Source organism: Sinocyclocheilus anshuiensis, unplaced genomic scaffold (genome assembly GCF_001515605.1).
Source record: "Sinocyclocheilus anshuiensis isolate Anshui unplaced genomic scaffold, SAMN03320099.WGS_v1.1 scaffold694, whole genome shotgun sequence".
NCBI lineage: Eukaryota > Metazoa > Chordata > Actinopteri > Cypriniformes > Cyprinidae > Sinocyclocheilus > Sinocyclocheilus anshuiensis.
The window spans coordinates 2,313,946-2,331,184 of NW_015542477.1; the positions used below are offsets into that span (position 1 = coordinate 2,313,946).

At 38.7% G+C, this 17,239-nt stretch overlaps 1 protein-coding gene across 2 annotated transcripts in view; it reads right to left on the reverse strand.

Moving 5' to 3' along the window:
- Positions 1-17,239, reverse strand: part of LOC107693963 (CD166 antigen homolog) — a 74,855-nt gene that overhangs the window by 56,430 nt on the left and 1,186 nt on the right. The gene's annotated exons all lie outside the window — the stretch shown is intronic.

The window sequence follows — 17,239 nt, forward strand, 5'->3', positions numbered from 1 at the left end:
CGAAAAACGAAAATTAAAACAGAATTCTCTTTTTTTGTTTGTTTCCGCTGTTCAATCGCGCCGGCGCCTCACGCACACACATACAGCATTGCAAACGTTGCTGCCTGTTCATTATCAGAATAAAATACAGTCAACCAAACATAGGCTATAGATACACTGGTTAATTTAAATAGTGCATACTGCGTAGTTACAATCCGTGCCATTCAGCCTGAGCTCGGGCCAAACACACATTTGCTCATGTGAAGAGGATGTTTTTTAAGCACGTTAAGTAAGCCTGGTTTACATTATAAATAATAGTTTTGCATTCAAATACATCGCAAATCCCTGCCGGTACGAGACTCGAACCCACAACTTTTGGTTACGAGTTCGACTCTCTAACCATTAGGCCGCGACTTCCCAAGAAATCGAATATTCAAGCTGTTTATTCATTTTTCTACCCCTGAACGAAAAACGAAAATTTAAGCTGAATTCTCGTTTTTTGTTTGTTTCCGCTGTTCAATCGCGCCGGCGCCTCACGCACACACATACAGCATTGCAAACGTTGCTGCCTGTTCATTATCAGAATAAAATACAGTCAACCAAACATAGGCTATAGATACACTGGTTAATTTAAATAGTGCATACTGCGTAGTTACAATCCGTGCCATTCAGCCTGAGCTCGGGCCAAACACACATTTGCTCATGTGAAGAGGATGTTTTTTAAGCACGTTAAGTAAGCCTGGTTTACATAATAAATAATAGTTTTGCATTCAAATACATCGCAAATATGGACACATTTAATTGGATTAATGCAGAATGAGAGAGGTAGGCTGCGCGAGAACGCCATTTGCTTTCAGTTTCGCATTGAATTAGCCAGCCTAATTCATTTTGGCTTGTTTTAGCAACTTATATTTTTCATTCTTGTTTTCTTCTGAAACCGTTCAAAATAGCCTATAGGCTAGGTATTGTGTTTATTGTTTGTATATTATAACATTTCGCTTTATTTACCGGCATTATTTATGAATGTAATAATGCGGTTTGTGCTTATCTGTGTTTAACCTAAACTAGGCTACAGCATTAATGTAGACCTATACCGGTATCTAAATATGATTTTATAATTTTATGCTATATAGACCTACCACATTATCCTCCACTTGATGTAGAGATCCTGGTCACATCGTTTAACTGCAGGCAGAAGCTAATGAATCGGATGAGAGCTGGGGAAGGTGTTTCTGAGCTGGTCTGGATCTAGGGAACATGTGTTGAATCATTTACGCTGTTTACTCTGTGCATCAGAAGGTGTTAGACTCATGCATGTTATTTTAATCTGAGAGAGGGCAGAAATACTATTCCCACACCAGTCAGCTGTATAACAACTTTAGGCTTTTAAAACATAATGTACATCCTTTTTTTTCTTTCCTCGACATACTTTAGTCAATGTAAATGTAATCACCTTCAAGAGAAAAGCTGTTTGGTATGGTCTGAAGCAGTAAACGTGACAAGGTTTGTAATGCAATTTAAAAAGGGCTTATTTTATGTACGACACATCTATTGTTCTAATTCATATTTATATAATATGAGTTTCCAATAACCTCTTTGAACACCTGATGTCTTTGAAATGCAGCAAACACAAGAGATTAAATAGGTTTTTATTTTTGGAAAGCAAATAAACCAATGATGCCTAACACATAGGAACCCGTGCTGTACGTTTATATAGCTGACAACGATCCTTTCCGGTCCATCCACTAGATCTTCAAGTCTTCTTGACCCAGAGTTCAAGCATTTCACCTAAAGGCCATGGAAAACCAAAAGGTCAATTTCTGAAAGTCCTTTTCAGTGCATATTTATGATGAAGTGGTTTCAAAAAGACATGCTGAGAACTATGCTAGTCTACAGTCTCCCGCCTTAGAGGCAAAATATCACTTGTGGCCTTTCTTTAAAATACAACTTGATTCAAGGCCTGCTCCTTCAAAAGAATATGAAGCCCAGTCATTATAAGTTGATCTCGGCTGGGGATCGGATGAAGAAATGAAATCTGCCTTAAAACTTCAAAGGCCCTCGCTTTGGTTCAGGCACCTGGCTGTCCGGCACACTTCCCAGACCAGTGCTCCTGGCAAAAAGGGTAAAATGGGGACTTTTTATCATATAACAAAGCCTAGAAAGACAGGATAACCTTCAGAAATACTTTGGTATGATATTCCAGCACTAATTTTCAATAGTGGATTATTTTGAAATCAGCTCTACTCAAATTTTAAGTGCCATTGTGGCACACGGCACAGCTGAAAAACAGATGTAGGCCTTGGAACAGCGGTATTCAGCTGCTTATGAATTCACCTGAATAGGGCTGCTGGTACACAAAAAAGTAGCGATGAAGCTGAATTTTTTCATTACTTTCCTCTGTGTGTGTGTGTGTGTATGTGTATGAGCAAAGGCACATCTGTTTGTGGGGTATGTGTGAGATTTGGGTGGGGAGGTCATTGCGGGTCTGTGTCTGTGTGCGTTTTAGAGGGGAAATGGAATTTTACCCTGAAGCCATCTGCATTACACTTTGAAGACAGAGCCATTTTTGTTGGTCCTAACCACACCCACCAACTGCCCTCTTTCCCAATGGACTGCACAAGACCAAACTTGACGTCCAGTCTGATGAACAGAGGTGGTGCCAGTTTGGGCATCTCTATCATTAATTTCTACAAATCATAATTAGGGATGCATGATATATTAATACCGTATTGCTTGTCAGCAAATATTAGAGATTTGTAATGTACTGGCATCAGTGTTATTTTAGTTTCATTTATCATTATTTATAAATATTTAGAATCAGCTTTAATTTTTATTTTTTTTTATTTTAATTTTATTTTGTCATTATTATTAGTAATTTAAAATATTTCTATTTAGCTTTATTTTATTTCAGTTAAGTTTTCATCAGTTAGTTTTTCATCTGATATTTATATTTTACCTTTATTTCAACTAACAACAACAAAAAAGCTTTAGTTAACAATAGCAACCACTGACATCGGATATTTAATTATGTAAGATAATTTCCAGTCAAAATGATCATCCATTTTTCATACTGTACATTGTAATGTTATGTTTAAATTCACCTGTAGCATTTTAAATTATTGTTTTAGTTTGATGTTCTATTTATTTCGATAACACTAGTTTAGAATTTTAATATGTGTCATTTATCAATCAGCCATAACTATAAAAATAAAAAAATAAAAACATTGGCTTACTGTATTGGACAGAATTTTAATATCAGTGCATCCCTAATCACAATCATAAATGAGACTGCTTTAATATTGTTATTGTTTTTCATAGACGGCAATAAGAGTGAATGGAGAGCCAGCAGAGAATTCAAGTTGAATTGAACAGAATTACAAAAATAATCGTTTTCAAACAGGTTCTTGGTAAATATCCCTCATCTGCCATTGGTCAAACAAACAGTCCCACACTAAATGCTCACCATTGGTTAAGCCAGTGTTGCTGTTGTCGGCCAGGTCAAGATGTTCAAACAAACAGAACAATGTTTTGATAACACCACAGAGCCACAGTGTTTACACCTTTTCATGTAAATCAACCAATGAATTTCTTAATTAATATTGAGTATTTAAAAAAAAAAAAAAAAAAAAAAAAATTTAAGTAACATTGAAAAAATTACACTCTTTTAGAAGAAACATATTGATGCTTAAATGAAACATATGTGAGCCTCTGGGAGAAGCAGTGCCTTCTCCAACTCTCTGCACATCCGCCCACTATAACAGAGCAAAAACATTACTATTGTAAATGACTGACAGAGAAATCAGAAGCAGCTGAAAGAAAGGGGTGTTTATCATGTGAATGTTTGCCGTTTCTCTTGAAATATTGTGTGAAAGAATTGAACGGACAGAAAGAGGAAGGTGAATGCAGGACATAAACATCACTTGTATAGAAACATCAGAGCTTTCAACTATCAGGTTCGTGCAACAAAACCTCCTGTTCCTTCAAAGCAGGCGGTTCAGAAAGACCTGCAGACACCTGATGTTTTTGTTCAAATACTTGTCAGGCCTGGGCACACCATTATAGCATCACTATACTGTAGATTTCATTTTATTTAAAAGTGGGGGAAACTAAGCCAGGGCATGTTCTGAACTTGATGAGAAGATAAAGTCAGCTTTGCTTTGTAGTTTCAATCATGCAGAGGGATGCAGCATAGCCACTGGCAACGAGAGCCAGGACGAGGGCAGCCAGTTTCCTCCCAGCCATTTTACCACACAGCTCCTTGGGGCACTCAGGATTCAGTTACCACAACAGCACAAGCTAAGATAAAATTTAAAAACACTTTCCCTGGCCAAGAACAAGAAATGAGCCACGGATTCCAATAAAACGCAAACACCTGAGGAATATCTGAGCAAAATCAAAACAATATTGAATATGAAGGAGAGCTTTGTCTTTAGAGCTTTGTGTTGGAGTTTCTGCTCAAGTCATGTTTGTTTTGAGTCGAAATGGTTGCTAATGCAAATTACGTGACAAAGAGAGCTTTATAAGTCTAAATATTTTAGGCAGGATGCAAAACTACATATACTGATTTTTTTAAGTGACCTTGCAAGTTACATCCATACGCCAATATATCACAACTAGCGACAGTCTTTATGAATGATTTGAATTGAATCATTCATTGAATCAATCAAAGAATAACTGTTAATGCAAATTACGTGACAGAGATCTTTAAATGTCTAAATATTTTAGGCAGGACCCAAAACTACATATACTGTTAGTCTGTGCATTAGTTGTGAGAATTTTTTGTGATCTTTTCTGCAGGTTACATCGATATACCAGTAGGTCACAACTAGCGACAGTCTTTAGGAATGATTTTAATTGAATTATTCATTGACATCAATGAAAAAATAACTGTTAATGCAAATTATGTGACAAAATGGCTGTTAATGCAATTTGTGTAATAATGCAAAACTTCATATTCTGGTAGTCTGTGCATTAGTTGTGAGAATGTTGTGAGACCTTTTCTGCAGGTTACAATGTGACAGTCTGTTTAAGTGACTTGAATTAAATCACTGATTGAGTCATTCAGTCATCTGTTTTGTTCAAAAGCACCAATTCATTTCAAAACTCATGTAAGTGACTGTAATCAAATAGTTCACTGTTTTGTTCAAAAACATAAATTCATTCAGTGACGCCACTGCTATGTGTTGCTTGGAGACCCATGCACAACAGTGAATTATGTTTTGGCTCCATTTTTAACTTGACTGGCAAAAATATACAAAGCAATTGGCAATGTGGTGTAAATATAATTCACTCAATGTAAGCTTGTTTAATGTGTGTATATACATTATTATGCAAAAGCAATATCACAGTCAAAATAGTAATGTTGGTTTAAATATCAATTTCAATGCCAAGGAAAAAAACAACAACTTAGGAATACAATTCTCAAATAAATATATAAATAGAGAGATAGAGACTGCATCTTTAGCTCTTAGCTGGAAAACAGTGTTGAGGTGTTTAGCAGATGAGAGGGGAAGTATCTGCACTGCCGCCCAGGATGGTGCAGAGTCTGATGCTGCAGATAAAGTGGATCAGCCATAGCACTGAGCCATTGGCTGCCTCGGCCCATCTGAGACACGAGAGCCACTGGGGTGAGTTCATGAAAAGGATCAAACATGCTCCAAAGCTTTACAGAGATATGATACGTTACCCTTCCGTATGCATGAGTTAGCAGTGTGCAAGAAAATAAGAGAAATGATATTGAAAGTCTAGTTCTGCTGCCTGAACTGAATAAAAAAGACTTTGAACCAAGTGAAAAAGGCTGATGACCAGCAGTGGGTCAAGGTTTGGCAAGTTAGCATGGCGAAGTTAACGCTAGCTGATAGATGCCATAACTATAACTGACCAAAAAGCATTCTTTCTTTATTGACATCTGTTCCAAAGTAGCTGTGTGTTCTGATAAAATAGGTTTTTTGGTAAGGATGTATTAATGGAAAATATTACCAGTGTCAGATTTTGTTTGGAGGGTTCTTTAAGGTTTAGTCCACCCAAAAATCTTTTCATTATTTACTCACCGTCATGTCTTTCCAAACCTGTATGATTATCCCTTTAATGGCATCAATGTACTTACATTTTTCTTGTCTACTACCTTTAACGTCACAGCTCAATATGGTTGTTAGTGAAGGGCTTGAGACTAACAGCGTTCTTGTGGTGACCTCAGCCAGTCAGTCATTTCACTGAGATGAATGGGGTTGCTATGATGACTAAAATCTGACGTCAACACAATAATGCTGTTTTGCTTTCTGAGCTTTTGCTTAATTTTAAGACAAACTTCTTGTGAACTTACTGAGCATCAGACACAGAAATAAAAAGGGAAAAATTCAGCCCTTCTATTCCTTGGTTTTGCGTCCGTGTGAGGAACATTGTGTTTCGTAGGTCAATTTCATTAAATGACAGCCGAAATGTGGTCATGAGACCACTGCATGGGCCTGAATCAAACAAATACTTTAGCTTGTGTCTCCTATATATAGAACAGCAGAAGATTAGCGCACTGCCCAGAGAAAATACATCGCCTCTTATCTCCAAGGAACACACTTGAAGAAATCTTTTCCGAAAATGTGTGTGCAGCCCCAACCAGAGGGGGATAGAGTGAGACAGGGAGCAAGAAAAGGAATTAAAACTCTCCACCTGCAAATAGTCCACCTAAGACGCTGGGAACACCAAAGGCACAGGCTTTTAGCTTAAATACCTTTAGTATGAGATCTACGATAAGCGCTCGAAAACCTCCCAAGAATGGTGTTATCTCTGACCGCTTTGAATGCGCTTACAGGTATTTCCAAATAAGGATGTAAAAAAAGAAGTGGAAGTTGGTCAGCTTGTGGTTAAATTTAGTGTGCTATCACCCTAAGCTTTCAGCGTGGATGCTAGCAGACAGCAACTAAGTTCCTTTCAAATATATTATGGCCTCATGTCGCTGGAACGGCACTTCAGAAGATAGAGTGGACTCCTTAAAGTGCACTGAATGTGCTGGTGACTTGCTATAAGCAGCAGAATTATTTATGTTTATACATTTATGAATAAATCCCAGATATATCACTGTAGTTTTAAGACCAGCTGTCGGATGTGTCAAAAATATGAAATTAGGACCAGGCAAAAATATACAGTACTTGGTTAGCATTGTAAAAAGGGGGGAGGGGAAATCTGACTGCAATCTCTTCCCTTTTCTTGTTTCTTTCTCTTGCACAGTGGCTTTTAGTTCACATAATGGCTAATATGAACACTTTGAGTTAGCCCTGCTATTAAAAAGCTGGCATTTTTAAGGCAAAAACCATGGCTTTTAGCTGTTACAACCCATTTCTGTGGAGGTTAATGTTGGATGTGCAATTGCCTCATTTGCTGTGAGGAAAATTACAGGACAGGTCAATAGGATTATTAGAATAGCAGAGTAAAGTGGAGGCCATAGGGTGACAAAATGGCAGACTACTGGTATAGCAAGGCCTACAGGGCTCTTTCAGATATACCACTCACCACTCCAGCAATTTTCTTTCCCAATGGCCTTCTAATGAGCACAGCTTCCTCAGTCTTTATATTCAGCATAGCACACTCTTTGTTTTCCTTCACGCACATCTACGGGACTTTTAACATAAGGCCCATTGTACTTGACCCCTCTGGATGGTAAATAAATCAATTTGTGCTGAATGCAGAAAGTGCTGTCACACAGGATGAATAAAGAAACAAGGGATTTTGAGGAGAAGGAGGGAGGGAGCGAAAAGGGCAAACACCCAGAGGTGGGATTTCTTGAATAAATAGAGAGACGGATCCGTCCTAAAGTTTCCCTCAAATGACACTGAGAGAAGAAAGACAAAGTCAGATCAGCTAGGGAAGACTGTTGCTTCATCCTGCTCTCTGCGGTACTCCTATCACAAAAGCAGCAGCAAAACAGGGGAAATGTGTGATGTCGGTGCAAACAGTTTTAAAAAAAACTCCCTCAACCATTAAATTTGCATGCGAAGGGAGATAAAGACCCGCTCACGAAGACAGGAATTTTGGGAGGCGTCACAAAAGCCCCTTAGGCCACCGTTCTCGATGTGCTGAAAGAGGTTCAGGAAGGGGGAAAAATCAGGCTTCTTTTCTCCCCGATGTGAACCGAAGCAGATGTTGCACCGGTTGTGTGTACATAATCAACCATTTACCTCTACTCCAACTTTCGACCTTTTAAAATCGCATTAGAACGGTGCACGCTAAAACAACATGGAGCTCTGAGGGAGCTCCTCCAGCCTGCGAGAGCTGGAACTAATTTATCGCATGAGAGGATGCTTCTTCCCATGCCTCTCAGGAGCTGTCCTAATCATTTTCACCATGAGGTTTACTGAATGTTTAACCTGTCAAAAATCCAGTGCTATCCGACTATGGCATGTAAAGTCATGCGGCAAAGCCGTTTTGGAAATTCGAAAAGGGAATAATAAATTGATTTTATATGCCATGCATCTTTGGGAACCCTTTTGTTTGGCAATCCTTAATGATACTCCTACGTGTGATTTTAGTGGGCATGAACTTGCAGTTGAACTTCCTCCTCTGAGATTTGGGTTCAAGGTTTTCATCTCCACAATGTTATTTTTTTATCGTGCACTCCTCCAGCCGCAGCCTCATCCACCCATTCATTCATCCTCCCTTTTGCTCACACCAGTAACCCTTTTAAATCACATAACCAGTTTAATTTATTATTTAGGCTCACAAAGACAACAGTTCAGCGCCTCTGAGCATGATTTAGTGGGAGGTGCTAAAAAGGGATGTGAACATGAGGGAAGAGGCCACTAAATTGTAAGTGGGAATAACATTTGACCCTTTTTCATTAGAGCTATGTACCAAGAGAAACCGCATGGTAAAGATGGATGACATACATCTAAAATGGACCTATTGACTTCAAAAAGGCTCCCACTTCCTCTTTCGCTGGCAACCTCTGCCGCAATTGAAACTACCATGCGTAATTCCTGTCTGGGGGAGTTTTTTCCTGATTGTACCAGGGTTGAATTTTAAATATAGTTGGGGGGGGTACAATGCTGTTTCATGCATTCAGAGTTGTTTACACTGTGAAAGAGTTGGATTCTCACACTAAGCATGGACAAAGTTTCAAAAAACAATTTGGACGTATGACAGAGTATTTCTGTGCCAAAAATCTTACTTCCGGGTTCGTACAAGTTTCTGAGAGTTTTTTTTTTGATCGTGGCTCTTAATGAGACGAGGGTGGAACTCCTTATATGGGCATTTCTCCCGGAAGAACGCGCATGCATCGACCAGAGCAAGAGCGAGATCGCGCCCATCAATGCGCTTCATCCGGCGACAGCGCTGCACGGGACTTGCTCGGGAAGAATGTCTCCAATCCAAAGCAGTGTGTTTTTGGTTGTAAGGGAAAGATAACATTGTTTAGCTTCCTAAAGAACCCAGCATTATGTAAACAGTGGATACAGTTTGTTTTTCTGGAGCAGCAATGGAGTTTCACAAGTGTGTTTGTTGACGTACGTTTTATAAACAAGGCCCAGTTTGACGCGGGATTTGCACATTGTTTGATACTGAAAGATGGAGTGGTCCCAGCTATAAAAGATCCCGGTCATGATTCAGAACTGCAAACGATAAGTGAAACGGCATCAAATGTCCGTTTTGTTGCCATTCGGCGCCCAAATGCTCGTCACTCTTTAGCTCCGCCCATGGCGCGCCTCCAGGAGCTCGACTTTTTCTGGAGAGAATCTTAAAGCTGTATCTTTCTTTTATAAATATAATAAAACTAAAGACTTTTTGGAGATATGAAGGATGCAGTACTACTCTGTAGGTACTCAAGATTAACATGAGATTGGGTGAAACTGTGTGTGTTATGCCCCCTTTAAAAATTCTATCAACATTTACTCACCCACATATTGTTTCAAACCTGTATGACTTACTTTCCTCTGTGAAACTCAAAATAAGGAATTTTGAAAAATGTCTCAGTGGGGTTTTTTTATGTTCCACAGAAGAGTCATACAGGTTTGGAATGACCGGGTTTGAGTATAGGCTAGAATACCCTACACGATTTTTGCCCTGATTTTCCCCCGATTTACAGTCTGAATAAGTTGACGAAGGTCAGAGCCAGTCTGCAGATTAGGATTGACAGATTCCACAGAAAATCGAATAGTGTATGATTGTCACAGACTGCTATAGACTATGAGACTTCCATCCAGTCATGGATGTTTGATATTCTTAGCCGATTTTAGAACACGTTGTTTTCATTTGTCACATGTCTCCTAGCAACAATGCACACGTTTCTGTGTGAGTTTGTTGTGATCAGAACAACTTTAAAGTCTGTAGTATGATCCTCAGTTGTTTAGTGTATGATGCCCAGTTTTCCTTTGTGACTATTTATGAAGTCGGTAAGTGTATGATGTCTGGTGTTTTAAAAATCTGTTCAGATTTTAAAAGTTGTGTAGTGTATTACAGCCTTAAATCATGACGGACTTTTTGGGCGAATGGTCACTTTAAGAAATTCCTTCAACCATGAGCAAATAAATGCCTCTTCTTTTTTTTGTTGGCTCAAACCATGTTTGAGTTCATATTTGAGTTACTGTGTCACCATGCCACACTGCAAAGGACGTTGAATTGGAATTAGGGCTGCACGATAAATCGCATGCGATATTCAATGCGCATCTTGTCAGTAAAGCCGCTTCTGTAATCAGCGGTAAATCTACATCACATTCATATATGATCGTGGTTTTGCGCAACTTGTCAGTGAACAACGGCTCTGTGTAGTAAATGCTGCTTCATGTGAAAGCACACACGTGATGGAGATTTACCGCTGATTACAGAAACGGCTTTACTGACAAGATGCGCATTAAATATCGCATGCGATTTATCGTGCAGCCCTAATTGGAATGACTTTACCTGTGATGAATTTCTGAAGTTGCAATTTAATAATTCTGCTGGAAAATGAAGTGTTCTTCATACCCTATTAATTTTATTAAAAATATATGCTTTTCTAGTTAAAATGATAGTTCACTCAAAAATTCAAACTGTCATCATTTACCATGCTCATGATGATACAAACCTGTATGACTTTCTTTCTTCTGTTTAACATAAAAGAAGATATTTTGAAGAATGATTTAATAAAAGTCACTGGGGTCCAAAACAACATTAGACCCAGTTGAAAGAGAAAAGTATACAGGTTTGAAACAACATGAGGTTTTTTTTTTTTTTTGGGTAAACTACTAGAAAAACAAAGTTTAAAATTACAATTATGTGAATTTCCATTTATTTTAATTCCACTTTCTTTTATTTAACCCTTAAATGCATACCTCGGGTCTTTAGCGACCTGGGACATCATTCTCTACCCTCTCCCTCCTTCATTTTTTTAAGTTAGACATCAACTTTCTTAGTATTCCTCAATCTAAATATAAAAGAATGCCTGTTTTCTGATGAATTTTTTTAAAAAGTGTATAGGGTCACTAGAGACCCGAGGTATGTAAATGTGTAAGTATTTTTTTCCTGCGCAATGATATTTACATATCTGATGACTCAATATATGCAATGCATCTTTTTTCCTCAAGGTGGCACTGTTTGATACACAATGATGACGTGACGTTACTCTCATAATTACCGCAGGCATAAAACAAACGAATATCATCAGCAAAAATTGAAGTGGTTTGAATGGCTTTACTGCAGAGCAATTACTATACGCAATGAAATATAAATGTCACTGCCATTTGATGCTGGATGTGATAAATAAGCTGCCAGTGATCAAAATATTGAATATGAAGTCATTGAAAATGATAGTTTTGAGAATAGGTTGAGATCGTGAATGTGAGGCAGATGTTGAATGTACTGTGGAAGTGCGCTCTGACAGCGATGGTAAAATCATCTGCTCAAATTGAACCCTTTTAAGTTTCAAAAGGTAACAAAATATGCTTTATTTTATTCTTCTGTAATTGTTCTTAAAATATCAAGAGAGTTTTTTGCTATTGCAGCAGTTAGAGATCCATCCGTGCTGGATATATAGGTCCGGGTCGCTAAAGACCCGAATATGTAATAATGATTGGCGAAACATTCATGCATTTAAGGGTTAAATTCAAACTGCAACTGGAATTTACATGGCATTCTCAATTCAAGTCCAAATGGCACAACCTTATGCTCAAATCTGAAAGAGAAATGCTTTCAAACAAATAGGCACATTGTGAACCTACGGAAAGAGCAATTAAAGCTCTAAATGTTGAGAATTTGGACTGTCGCTTCCGCTCAAATTGTTTGTGCCGATCGTCTCTGAATAGGGCCGCCACCTGTCAAGCTCACGGTTCACCCCACATTACCTTTAATAGATTTAACCAACATCAGTGCTTCCTCATTCACCCTGACAGCTCTGGGAGATCCCGTCCCTAACCCATGGAGCTCATGGGTACTCTAACCTTCTTTCCATCCGCCTCTCTCACTCTATCCGGAACAGATTTAAGAGAGGGGAAATTTTTTTTTGCCTTCCTCTGTCATGCCCTCTTGGGTTCAAAGCGTCACTTAAAGAGGCGAGAGTGGCAGGCAGGAACGTCTCCTCACACATGGAGAAATGCAATCTGCACATCACAGACGGCATCAAAGCGACGGACCCAGAATGGGAATCCGGTTATCGTGTGTCTCCATGGCTGCCAGAAAGGTTGTGTAGCTTTGAATGTCAGCCTGAATTGAAGCGCTCAAAGCCTCAGATGGATATTTGACAGAATGTGATTTGGCGGGAGGGAGACAGGCTAAGGGCCGCTACAACTCGCAACCTTTTGTAGATGGATCTAAATGCCAGGACAAACATTTGACATTGATGAAATACTATCCTCCAGACCACCATTAACCACTACACGTGAACAAGCACCCTGATGTATGTAAATCCTTTTCTGGGGGGTATTATCGACCTCAAAACGTATGGCTTAAAAACGCCCCATGTACGTTTCATAAACGCAAGCGGTAAACGCACTCAAATTGGTTCAACACTGTGATCTCTGAACTGATCGATACAACAACCCCGAAGAAAGGGTGACTTATGGCTCTTGCGCTATAAGCAAACTTATAAATAACATTCCAACAGCCACATAATTGCCGCTAAAACTATATTGAACGACACAAGGTGGCCTCGCCGTGGACGGACTAACGCTCTTGAGTTACCGCCAAAAAGTGCATGTTAAAAAACACGTTGTCTAGAAATAATTGGATGCTTGTCTAATCGATAGCCATCCCCGGACCCTTTCATTGACTGCCACGTCAATATATTTATATCACCGGCCCATAAATGAGCAAGAGTGGCCCAAAAGAGTCAGTTATGGCTCTTTAAACCATCCCATTAAACTCAAGATGGGATAAAAAACTCAAAAGACAGGAAGATTTGTTTGCCACTCATTAACATTCCGCCTTACATCCTGTCATGCTGCCAAACGCCGCTGGTGTGTGGTCTGCAAGAATCACTGATATTAATAAATAAATGCAAATAAACTTATCTGAGTCCAATCGCATTTTATCAGCTTTCGCCACTCTGATTATGAGCGAGAACTGGTGAGTTTCATGCCTACAGTCAGTTCTATCACAGCTATTGATCAGAAAACACTCAGCCTTGAGTGTTTTCTAAGTGAAAACCAGGTCTGCCACCAGGAGAACTTGAATAAACATCGTTGCCACTTCCATATTTGATAGCACAGATGAGAATTCCACTGTGAAAATTATATTATTGTGTACAGCACACAAAAGTTAGCACTCTCATTTAAAGCTTATCTCTGAAGCCTTGAACTTGTGTCTCCCTGTTGTGCATCGCTACACTGCTTATATGCATAACAATATTAATGCGAGAGAACAATATTCCCTCAATGCAGCACTTAAGACCACCAACTGCCTTTTATCAACCAGCAATCTTGGGAAAAGACGTTTTAGTGCTGGTAACCAACACAACAGCCCATCAGCGTACACGACCTAATGTAAGCATTCCCTTTGATTATGTGGCAAAAGGAAGGTTGTGGGACCAGATGAGTAGATAAGACCGGCTGAAGTCTCAGGGGGCCATTTTGGGCAGTGCAGACAGCAGGTCTTCCTTCTTAGCAATGCTCCGATTAATCCATTAGCAAATGGGGAGTGCGGTTGATGGACAAGAAAGACAAAAGAGGGATAATGTACATGTGTGTGCATGTGTTCATGGGAGAGCAGTTGCTTGGTCCAACACATGGCTTAAGTAATTTACTGTAAAAGCCTGTGATGGAACATACGTGTGCAACCGTGCATGTGCGTGAGTGGTCGGGAGGGAATTTAAATATGAATAAATGATGACATAATGGCCTCGGCACTTCAACCCTTTTAAATGGTTGGTCAAAAGCACATTCTGAAACCTTAACTGCCTGTCTCATCCAAGCCTGGATCCAGTAATTTCAGAATAATACCCACAATCATTTCAGCACATGAAACATTGTTCACTTAGCCTATGCTCTCAGTTTTTTTTTCTCTCTTCCCACCATTTGAGACGAACAAAGCCCCAAAGCTGTAAAATTAGCTTTTACCATATGCTCCTATTGGCTCTTCCTGAAAGCAGTTCCATAGTTAGGCTTAAACTAAATGAATATGCAAATATGAATTAGACTTTTCTTTTCACTACATGCGTTTTCCTGTTTGATATCTAAGTGGAACTGACGTTAATCAGCTCAAGCGCTTGCCTGCCAATAAACAATGACAAAATATTCCCTCATCAGGCCACGGTGACATGAATATTTCACTTGAATGCTTAAATGATCAGATGTGGGATTTCCTGGTGGAGATGCGGTTTAGTGTCGGTCTTAATCTAATTAGGTTTTTTCATCTCTCGTGCTAAACAAAGGCCTGCTTTCTGGTTCATCGAGCATTTCAGTTCGTCCTCACTGGTCATATGTCATTCAGAGTGACGTCACTGATATGCAAACGGAAAATGCAGCTGTGGTTTCAGTAACCCTAACTTAACCCAACAGAAATTTTCCAAGAGTGCATTTTACAAATGCACATTAAGGAATCTCCAATAATTTTTTACATTTAAAATATTACTGTGATTTCTGAAACCTTTTCAAGCATTCTAAATCCAGTCCACATTCATCAGTCCTTTAATCATGCAGCTTTCAGAATGAGAGTAAAAATTCTTCATAATCAGAATAAAGAAATGTTTCATCAGCCAGGTTATTTAATGATCGACAAATTAAATGTATTCAGGAAACTGCACAGAGCAGGTTTTTGCTATAAAATACATCACGTTCCAACCACTAAGCTAGCTAAGATGGCAGAGATGCTTTACCTGTTTGCATACAGGTGATCAGTCTCCTGCTGAAGGCACTACAGAGAAGCTGACCTTTCCAACACACAACCAAAAAGAGCCAGAGGGTCATAACAGCAAATACCCTTTGAGTAAAGGCTATGGGTTATGTGTGTGTGTGTGTTTGTTTGGGGTGGGGGAGAACTCTGAACTCTCTCTTGAAACTGCCCACATAGCTTACAGCAACGTCTGTGTGGGGGAAACAGACCTATACTAACATGCCTTACATCTCAGAATAAATCATGACATGTCATGTTCTGTCACTTAGAAACTACACTAGGAAATATTGAAGGATGGTATGGGTTCCTCAAGCAAGAGCATGAACCACACCAATCGCCCTGTCAGATCAGACAGAATCCCACAACAATAGCCTGAACTCAAACTGTATTTTCCAATGAATTTCCAGTGCATTTATAATCAACAACATATTCTGTCATACAATAAAATGAAATGAAGTTTTGCAAACAGGCTGACAAACAAGCGTTATTTTGGAAAATGTCACATGATGAGAATTTTCCTGCTGTGTGACAGAGCTTCCCTAATTTTATGCTGAACACATTTAATTTGATTTTAAAAAATTCCCATTATGTATTGTACATGGCACACAGTTTCATACCTAAAATAGTAAAAAGTATTTTTAGACAGTATATGGGTAGATGACAAATAACATGTCAAATTATTTTATTATCAACAACATTCTAGCTTAAATTTTATTTGCATAAGGGCTTTATAAGGGAAACTGTACATCTCAGGTCTTGTAATAGGCACTTTTTCCCCTACAATTTTTAAATACCATTTTGCCATTTTAAATACCAATTAGTTTAATTTTAAATGGTCCTGCAGTGTGACAAATGATTTTGTAAAGCAACAAATAATAATCATCTCAATTAACGCGTGGTCTTGCAATTAATGTGAGCAATTATACATGGAAAATGATTAAAAAAAATAGTCTGAGATGTAGTATAGTGTGTCACGCCACAGGAAATATTGACTGTATTTCTAGCCATATATATAGTAGGCCTATAGCCAAAGTATAAAGAATAAACAGTGAACTTTTGAAATTGAAAAAGATAGATAGATAGATAGATAGATAGATAGATAGACAGGAAGAGCACGTATCTTTAATGGACCATTATTCAAGAAAAAAAAAACTTTTCAAAAAGAATGATGAGCAGTATCACAGCAGCTGCCACCTCAAAGTTGTCAATCACTTTACCGCCTTAACATAGATTAAGCCGATCTATGAAGACGAATAAAGACATCTCAAATAAATGTTGATGAGCAAACAAGCATGTGACACTGATAAAACCATACACCAGTCAAATGGCTGAATTTGTAACACACCGCCCTCCACCTCCGCAACCTCTCGGGAGCATGCACACGCTCGCTCACTCATAGCGCACTCACGCGCTCAAAAAGATTTAAGCTGGGCAGCGATGTTCGCGCGCGTCTCAAAATCCCATAGACTTTAATCACTTATTAACTTTACATAAATTGTGCACGCTAGGCAACAGCCATGCCTGAACACAAAATAATGCAATCGCTTATTAAAGGGATAGCTTAGTTCATCCCAAAATTACAGTCTGTATCTAATATCATTTCACCCCAAACTGAATGAAGAATATCCTGTTCGTTTTTTTTACCCATGCTATTAGAATGAATGGGGACATGAGCGATCAAGCTTAAAAGATAACGCAAATCACAATAAAAGTATCATAAATGTAGTTCAAAAGATTTCTAGTCATCGGCGTCATACAATAGCATTGTGAATTTGATGAGTCAGTTCACAAAATCATATCTGAATGATTCGTTCATCGGTCAAACTAATAATTTCTCACTGACTCAATTCCGGGCACACTGTGTGTGTTCCGTTTGTTTCTCATACAAACCTATTGTATGACTTCAGAAGATCAGGGTATTAAAAAAAAAAAAAAAAAAAAAAAATTCAGTTTGTGTTCTTTGAAAGAAAAAAAG